Below are 9085 nucleotides of genomic sequence, written 5' to 3'. Positions count from 1 at the left end.
AAAAATGAATATTTAAAAAGTTATGGTTAAAAAACTGATTTGTCCCATTGAATTCAATGCATTGTTTGTCCTCCGGTAAATCAGCTGATGTCAGCCATATTGGATTTCCCCCACCCAACTTGAACTACCTTATGGACTATCTTTGACAGATAATTAAATGAGTACAAAATTAAACTTACTACAGAGTCTATCTCTTCGACGTAAATGCATACATTCTCAGCATTTTTACAGAAAAAATGTATTTCTGCCCAATAACAATGTTAGGTTTTTTATAAAAAAAAATTAGCGAATAAAGAAGAAATAATAAAAAAAATAATATCTGTCAGTTTTGTTTAATCACAGTCTTGGTTCAACCAATAACGAAAAATTTGAGTTCCAAGATGTTTAAAAGTAAATCCGAATAATTTGGTCGTAGTCCGCTCTGCACATTGGACATCTTTGTTGAGGTTGAAGAATGAATGTGTCTTTACATTTATCATAAATGACAAGGTGTCCGCACGGAACAAAACAATTAGCTGGTGGTGTCATTTGATAGATGCAGCACATGCTTCTTATCTCATTTTGCGCTGAATCTATTGCACAATTCGAATCGTCGTTAGGAGAAACTGGAATTGGAGGTTCATTTTCAACATTTTGCTCTTCGTTGTTGACATTAACTTCAGCTATGCCCTCTTCCTCCTCATCCTCTTCTTCAATAACTGCATTTGTTGAAAATGTCGATGCATGATCTTTATCGATTAAATGGTTGCGATTATTTTCAACAATGTTCTCGTTCAAATATACAGCAAAGTGTTAAACACCAGGTTTGGAGAATAAGTAAGAACAGTGATTCAATATATCAATTGAATTCGAATTTTTCAAGATAAGAGAGATCCACACTCTTAGTGTGTCGCATTTTCGTTTTCTATTTAAAATTTTCGAACAATAAATTTCATTCACCAGATGTCTTTCAATTTTTAATTTGTCTCCATCTGATTGCCTCTGCAAAGATACAATTCATTTTAGGTAAGTCCAATGTTCGGTTAATGTACGGAAGCCTGTATGGCTCACTAGCGTCACGGGAGCAAGTGGCGTAATTTCGTACTACAAGTGGAGCGGAGTTCGTCCAACTTGTGTTGCGTTCGTTACTTCGTGCCACTTGCTGGACGGACTCTGTGCCACTTGTGGAAAGTGGATTTTATGAAGGGTCATTCACAAAGAATAATTCCGTTGGATCTTTTTTCATTTTATTTAGGCGGTGCAGTTCTATTTTGCTTGATATTTTGATATTGTTATTATATTGATATATATTGATATATATTGATATTGTTATTATCAAAATATATTGATATTTTGATATTACAAGACTGACTGACAAAAGAGAGAGAGTTAACATGGCATAATTATTTATAATAAAGAATATAGTAAGTAAAATAGTTTGAATGTGTTATAAATATGTGAAATAAAGAGTGTTACTACAAAATTATATCAAAATTAAGAGGAACTTTAATAATTTTATATATAAATTATTTTTGATATGCTAATAGAAAATGTCAATAACGTGTTTAAATATTCACAAAATGTTAAATTTAAATTACTGTAATTTATATATTTTCATTAAATAACATCTATTACTTTTCGTCGTTTATGAATTGTTACAGATTATTTACATTAATTAAATGTATATTTTAGTCTATACCTAAGTTAATTTTTATAGTTATATTATGAGTTTGGCAAAAAAATCACAATATTTGATAATTTTTATTTTTACGAAGGTATTCATTTTGTTACAATTGTTTGTAAATTGAAACTTCATAGGACAGACTAAAAGTCTCAAAAGTAAATTAGAAGTTATTTACTTTCATTCGAATATTGACTAATTCTATTTAAAATTTTTATATATAATTGTAGAGCCTCTTCCGGTGTACTTGCAACTTCAGTATTCGGTTGAAGTAATTCAATTAATTCCTCAAAATTAGGATCAATTAAATGTGGTTTCGTTGTAAACTGTTCGAGAAGCCGTTGTACAACATTTTCATTTATGTCTTTCTTATAATTACAAACGTTGACTCTTTCAGGTAACTGAAAAAGAATAAACGGTTTTCCAGCAATATTTTTTCTTGCTGCTTGTTTTCGAATCCTGTGTTCATTCCAAAGAGTTTTCGTTATCTCTAATTCCTTCTTAATCATAGGACCAAAGCAATACTGCAAACACATTTTATGTAGTTTACTTCCATCAAAGTAATTTTTCTCCACCATACACTTGAAAAACTGTATATAAAAATCAACGGAATGACGTCGCATTTGTCCCCAGTAAGATTCAATTCGTTGATTATGCACACTTTTTCCTTTTATGAAACTTTTTTCTCCAGAATATTTGTCATCATCTTTGCTGCGTAAAGAAATTTGTAGTGATTCTATAAGTGTGTTTTCAGAGCCCTTGTCTGACCGCATTAAAGTAGGCAAAAACTTATGATGTAATACTGTTTTTAAAAAATAATATGCTATCACTTTCGGATCATTATTTGTTGTTGCAACTTCTAACCATAAAATCATTCTAGAAAAGCCATCAATACATCCATGTATCGCAAAACCAAATGGTTTTAATTTATCATATCCATCTGTATGCCAAATAAGGACCTGGACTGAGATACTCTCTTCTTCGAAGCTTATTACCAAATCTGTTTGACAGTCCTTCTGGATCTGCTATTTTTAAGATATTGTACACTGTGTCTCTTTTTACTATAAGACCATACTTCTTTTTTAATTTCAACCATAAAGATCTATAACCTAAATTATAACCAGCTAAATAAAGCTCTTCTACTATAGCAGTACATATTTCCTTTAGATCACTTTCTTGAATATTTTTTCTTTTTAAACCAAGTGATGAAACAATTCTTTTAATTTTACTTAAAGATGTATTAATTTCATGATCTTTTAATAACAAATCACGTATTTCTTCGTACTTGTAATTCATATAAAAGTACTTCTTTATTAGAGCCTCCATAATAGTATTTAATTAAAAATTAAAATAATTCCAGGTTTTGAAGAATACTGCTGATGTGGCAATATGCGTTTCAGTAGAGGAAAATTTTACCTAAAAGCCATAATTAAAATTATATTTAAAAGTCTTTAAAAGTAGTGAATTTAAAATCCCTTCTGTAAAATTAATACTTTTAATGTGTCAATTTTACATTTTTCTGTAAATTCACTACTCTAAAACTAGGTAATATTTTTGTCTTTTTATTACCTACTTTCAGAGTAGTAAATTTACAGAAAATTGTAAAATTAATACATTAAAAGTATTAATTTAACAGAAGAGACTTTAAATTCACTACTTTTAAAATAGTTATTTTACAAGTTTCAATAAAATTCTAAACAAAACTGTAAATCTACAGACAATTTTTTTTATAGTGGCATTTATATGAGCTTTAAAATTTTAGGTTACGTTTTTGACATATTTTACTCTATTTAAGGTTTGAATATGATTTTTTTGAAATCTGAAACACCTTATATTGAATATTTTGCCTATAAAAATTGAATATTACTACATTTCAAACAATTATTAAAACTTATCATTATTAGTTAATAAAATTAATCCATTTTAATGATTTTACAAAAATATTAATGATTAAAATCAAGACGAATTTATCACTCTTTGTTATTTTCAATTTAAACATTAAAACTTGTCAATAATTCTAAAGTACCTTTAGTTGCAGAGAGTTTACAAATAATCTTAATTTAATTTATTTGTTTTGTTATTGAAGATATACATACTTAAGATAAATACTGCTCGACTGCACCGCCTAAATAAAATGAAAAAAAGATCCAACGGAATTATTCTTTGTGAATGACCCTTCAAAAAATCCACTTTCCTCAAGTGGCACGGAGTCCGTCCAGCAAGTGGCACGAAGTAACGAACGCAACACAAGTTGGACGAACTCCGCTCCATTTGTGGTACGAAATTACGCCACTTGCTCCCGTGACACTAGTGAGCCGTACAGGCTTCTGTATTAATGTCCCCACTTTACATTCTAGACGGTTCGACAATTTTTAAAATAATTCCGATGAGCGACAAAGGCTGCCGTGGACGGAGAATCTTCTCGGTGCACTGAAAAACTGGTGGCAGAACTGTTCGCCCAATGCGCTGAAGTGTTGCGTTAAAAAGAAACGCACAGCTCACTTTAGTTTTGGGAGAGTAACTCTCCTTTTTGGTAGAGCTGTCGAACTATTTGTCAAGCAGCCGCTCACTTAACGCCATTGGTAGTCCAGTTTAAGAAAGCAACGCGCCCAATTTGGATTGAGCTGTGAGTTTAAACGTCAAGTAGCGCTGCACAACAGTCAATAGCGGAACTGTTCTATCAACAGTTTTTCAGTGTGTGACTTGCCTCAATCACTCTCTTTCAAATGCTATAATTAACACTTGAGCTATTGCCAAATTTTCTTGGCTTAATAGTGTTATCAAGTTGTTGAACGTGTTCACGATCAATGCCTCCGGCAAAAAGGGGAACGAGAAGATTTGTAGAAGAAACTCTTCCTTTTAAAGATTATCGTTGTTCGGTGAAAGAAAGTTGTTTAGATTGACCAGCTTGACTAATTTAAAAATATCCTCTTGATAAGCAAATAAGGAACCATAAACATTGGCAGCTATGAATGCACTACTTTACTACCCTTGCACTACTTTGCAAAATGCTTCCAAAATTTGTGATGACCTCTCTTATTGAAAATGTGGGAACTTCAATTTGTTTGATTCAGTATTGCTGTGTAGGCCTCTTTCGATTCCACGTTTGTGATTGCAAATGCAAATGGAATTGCGTAACAATTAAATTAGAAAAGAAACGTGATTAGCTGAGTACTCCAGGTGGAAGAAGGAATGGCTTTTCGCGACACGTGAATAAAAAAATTACCATTTGTAACTAAATCCCTTGTAAAATTTGCATCAAATAATAATAATAATGATACAGAGTTGTCTTTTGCCGTGACATTTCTAATGTTCAAATTCCCATTGTCGTAACTCGACAAATATCTCCACTCTTTTGAATTTAGGATCATCCCGAAATCTTCTAAACTTTGAGGAGCTCTTGGAAGATTTGTGTTTCTCCAACGAAGCATGTATGCGTGCATAGATCTAAACGGTAGTCTTATTGCAGCATTTTCATGAAATGGAGCTAGATTTTCGTAAAGTGTCCTTGGAGTATTGCTGTCTCACAGCACTATTAAATAACTCATTTCTGAATGATATTTCGTCTTCGATTTCTGTGTACGGAAGATAAGTGTTTGATGCCGTTTCATGAAAATTATGAAGTCGATTTATAATGGCCTTTCCCATACAATTTTGTTTTGTTCTCATTGTAGTAGTGTCCATTGTAAAAGAAGGTGTTCGAGTTTACTACTAAGTTGATTCTTTGAGCCCTATTAATATTTATATTAATATTTATATTAATATAATTTCCTACATTCCCTATTAATATTGTTTAAATCCATTTTTTTGTCGTATGTATACGGCGAGCGAGATGTGTACGAAAACGTGACCAGAAGAATACCAACCCCAAAGAAAAAATTGATGATTTAGACCAATAAAAATAATAAACAAACTCCTCCCATTTTCAAAATCAATTTTTCTATTTGTTGGTTTAGTTAATATGGATAAAAAAATCATTTACACACATCAATATACCTACTACGAAACTAGCTCTTTGGAATGTTCTGGGCCGTAAAGCAGAAAATGTTACTTATCATTTTTTCTACTCCCAATGTAAACAAGAAGTTAGAGAAGGAGTAATAACAATAAGATTTAATTGTGGAAGATGTGGCCCTGAAGAAAACGAATCATTTATATCAGTTTTCATCCAATTACTTTGGCGTCCTCAAATAATTGACTTTTTGAGTATTCCAAATATAGTGGAAGCCTTACGCTATAAGTACAACAGAGTAAAATTAGAAAAAGATGCAATTGAAGATATTTATGATGGCGAAATGTACAAAGAGGCTAGCGAACCAGGTGAATTTCTCGACGATAACTTTTTTTTACATTATGGACAGACGGCCTAAAACTCACTAAGTCATCTCGAGCTGCAACGTATCCTGTAGTCCTACAGTTGAATGAACTTCCACCGCATGCACGAAAGAAACATTTATTTCTAACAGGTCTATGGATCTCAGATGAAGACCCTGTAATGAACACAATTTTGAGAGCAACTGTCGATGAAATAAGAGATTTACATAGAGACGGTATTAATTGGAGACCAGACGGAGTTCACGAAGTTACTAGTAGATTCATTATATCAATATTTACTGTTGATTCTCTGTCCAAAAGTGATGGTCTACGTATGAAGAGATTTAATGGTGTAAATGGTTGCCCAGCTTACATGGCCCCTGGCGAAACAGTTAATAATAAACGTGTACATGCAGCCCAAAAATATGAAATGCGAGAAGATGGATTAATCAGGCGGGATGGATTGCTTGCAATTGCTACTAGAAGACCAGTAAACGGAGTGAAGGGAGTATCGTCATTAGCAGGACTTCCTGAATTTGACCTTGTCAAAAGTGTTGTTGTCGATCCGTCAGAAATTCCTTTTTTAGGAGTGGCAAAAAGGTTGATGGAAAGATTTTTGACTGATGTGGGAGAAGAATGGTACATCGGACAACCTGACGTCAAGGAAGTTATTGATAAAAGGTTAGTGACCATTGCACCACCTGACAGAATCTCCAGATCACCTCGGAGTGTCAAAACCTATATATTGTGGAAAGCCTGAGAGTGGCATAATTAGTTAATCTATTATTCATTGTCTTGTCTGGAGGGAATATTACCACAAGATTATTTCGACCATTTATCATCACTTTCTTCAGCAATCTACATCCTAAATTTTGCTTCTATAAGCCAAGAGCAATTTATATTTGCACGTGATTTGGTATCCCGATTTGTAGAAGACTACCAAAGGTTGTACGGATTAAGAAATATGCTCTTTATCGTACATCTTCTCAACCATTTAGTAGATTCTACAAAAAACTGGGGTCCTTTCCCAGTGGGCACACTTGTTCATAAGACGTCCTAAGGATGTCTTTTTGCGGACTTCTTTTAGACTTGTACAAAAAGACGTCTTAAAGACGTCCTATACATGTTCTATGTCTTGGCCATTAGATGTCTCAAGGAGAGTCCAGAATAGAGTCGAAGTCGGTATTAACGCGCTGATACAACGCTCTCGTCCTATGTATTCCATATGGACGAGCGCGTTAATATCAGCGCGTTCATACCAACTTCGACTCTATTCTGGACTCTCCTTAAAAGACGTCTTTTTCATTCAACATTTTAAAATACAAAAATTTTCATAAATAGAAAATATTATTTTCTAAGTTCAACTTGGACTTAGAAATCCATGAATGTAAAATTCATTGGAATTTTTCTAAGTTAAATTCATTTAATTGACAGCTGAGATCGTTAACTTTGTAGAGGTTCATATCTGTCTTGAACGGCTGAGGTGCTTAAGGCGCAATAGTCGATCCCAGCTTCTTAAGAATTTTTTCATTATTTCTCCACATTTTAGAAAAAATAAAATTATGCTTAAAATAAATTTAATACAATATTACTGAGTTTCAACTTAGAAAATGTTATAAAAGAAATGTCTATTTAAGATCTGAAGGAATGTAAAAAGGACGTCCAAAAGACGTCTTTAAACGTACTTTAGACGTCCTTTCTTATGTCTTTTAGACGTCTTTTGGGCGTCTTTTGGACTAAGGGTACATTTGCACCTACGTGTGTATTTCGGTATTTCACAGGAAAAATAGAAAAGACGTTCCGATACCTATTATCCAAAGATAGAAAACCTTTTTAATAAAAACACCTTCATTGTGAGAAAAGTATTATTTAGGTAAATTAATCATACAAGCAATCGTACAGAAATCATCTTTAATTATTAACTTTAGTCTAATCTACAAAAGGCTTTATATCCAAAGTAATTTAATTTCATTCGAAAGATTAAAAAGGTTTAAAATTTTTCACAACAATTTGTACTTCTGACACCTTGCTGTTGTAAGCCTTATTTAAACAGACAAGTTTAAATTTTTGTTCACATTTTTTAAGTAAGAACCATAGTTAGATACAAAATAGCGATTTTAAGATATTCACAATGCACGTTCTTTATTATTAAAAAAAATCAATATTTACCGAAGACGTAAGTAAGTGTAAGTAAGTAAGTAAGTGTAAGTAAGTAAGTAAGTGTAAGTAAGTGTTCATACCACTTTGTCAACTTCAAACAATCGAATTTTTTTATTACGGATTTCGAAAGTAAAATATCTCAAAAATGTTGTATAAAAAGTTTAAAAAGGTCCCAACACTCTAAATATATTATTTTTTTACTATTCGAGCAACGGTGTGATTTGTAAATTTTTTTAAACTTGTAGTGTACTGAATGTAAACTTGATTAGGGTGGCGGCAGTTACCCAAACGTTGACTCTTGTTATATTAAAAAAAATGACTAATTGTTGTAAATTTGTACTATTACCTTTATTATTTAATATATTTATGTCAGATAAATCTTAAATTAATACTTATTTAATAATACGACGTTTTGTATAAAGTTAAAGAGTGTCTTTGTTGAACCAAAAAAGGTCAGGATCAATAAAATCTACAGGGATCTTAACAAATTCTACGAAAAAACTAAATTTTCAGGCGTGTAAAGAGATCATTCTCATATTACGTCACGCAAATTTGAAAAAAATTTAACCCTTCCCCCCTACATCACATTTTATTGCATAGAAATTAGTAATTTTTGCACAGGCCCCCCAACGACTGTGACGTATTATGTGAAGGATTCCTAAGTGGTATGAACACTTAATAATAATCTAAAAGGATATTTAAATCAATTTTTTTATTAAATATTTAACATATTAAAATTAAAGAATAGTTATTTATGATACAAGTGCTTAAAGGCGAAGTGCTGCAAGTCACATAAGAGGCATTTTACGTGAAATGTCCTAAGTTGAAATTTCAACTTCTTGAAAAAAATTGAAACTCGAGGAATTTGTTGTTCTATCAAGTAGAAATGTGACCCAAAAAATATTTTTGATTTTTTCGAAAAATTGGAGGGGGTAGAGGGGGGTCAATTTG

General features: G+C 32.0%; 1 pseudogene; it reads right to left on the bottom strand.

The window, feature by feature from the left end:
• Nucleotides 1–384: 384 nt before the first annotated feature.
• Nucleotides 385–2986, bottom strand: LOC122505289 (annotated as a pseudogene).
• Between the last annotated feature and the right edge of the window lie 6099 nt (nt 2987–9085).

Source organism: Leptopilina heterotoma, unplaced genomic scaffold, assembly GCF_015476425.1.
Source record: "Leptopilina heterotoma isolate Lh14 unplaced genomic scaffold, ASM1547642v1 Lhet_351, whole genome shotgun sequence".
NCBI classification, from domain to species: domain Eukaryota; kingdom Metazoa; phylum Arthropoda; class Insecta; order Hymenoptera; family Figitidae; genus Leptopilina; species Leptopilina heterotoma.
The sequence above is the reverse complement of the archived record's forward strand: the minus strand, read 5'-3'. Positions and strand labels throughout refer to the sequence as shown.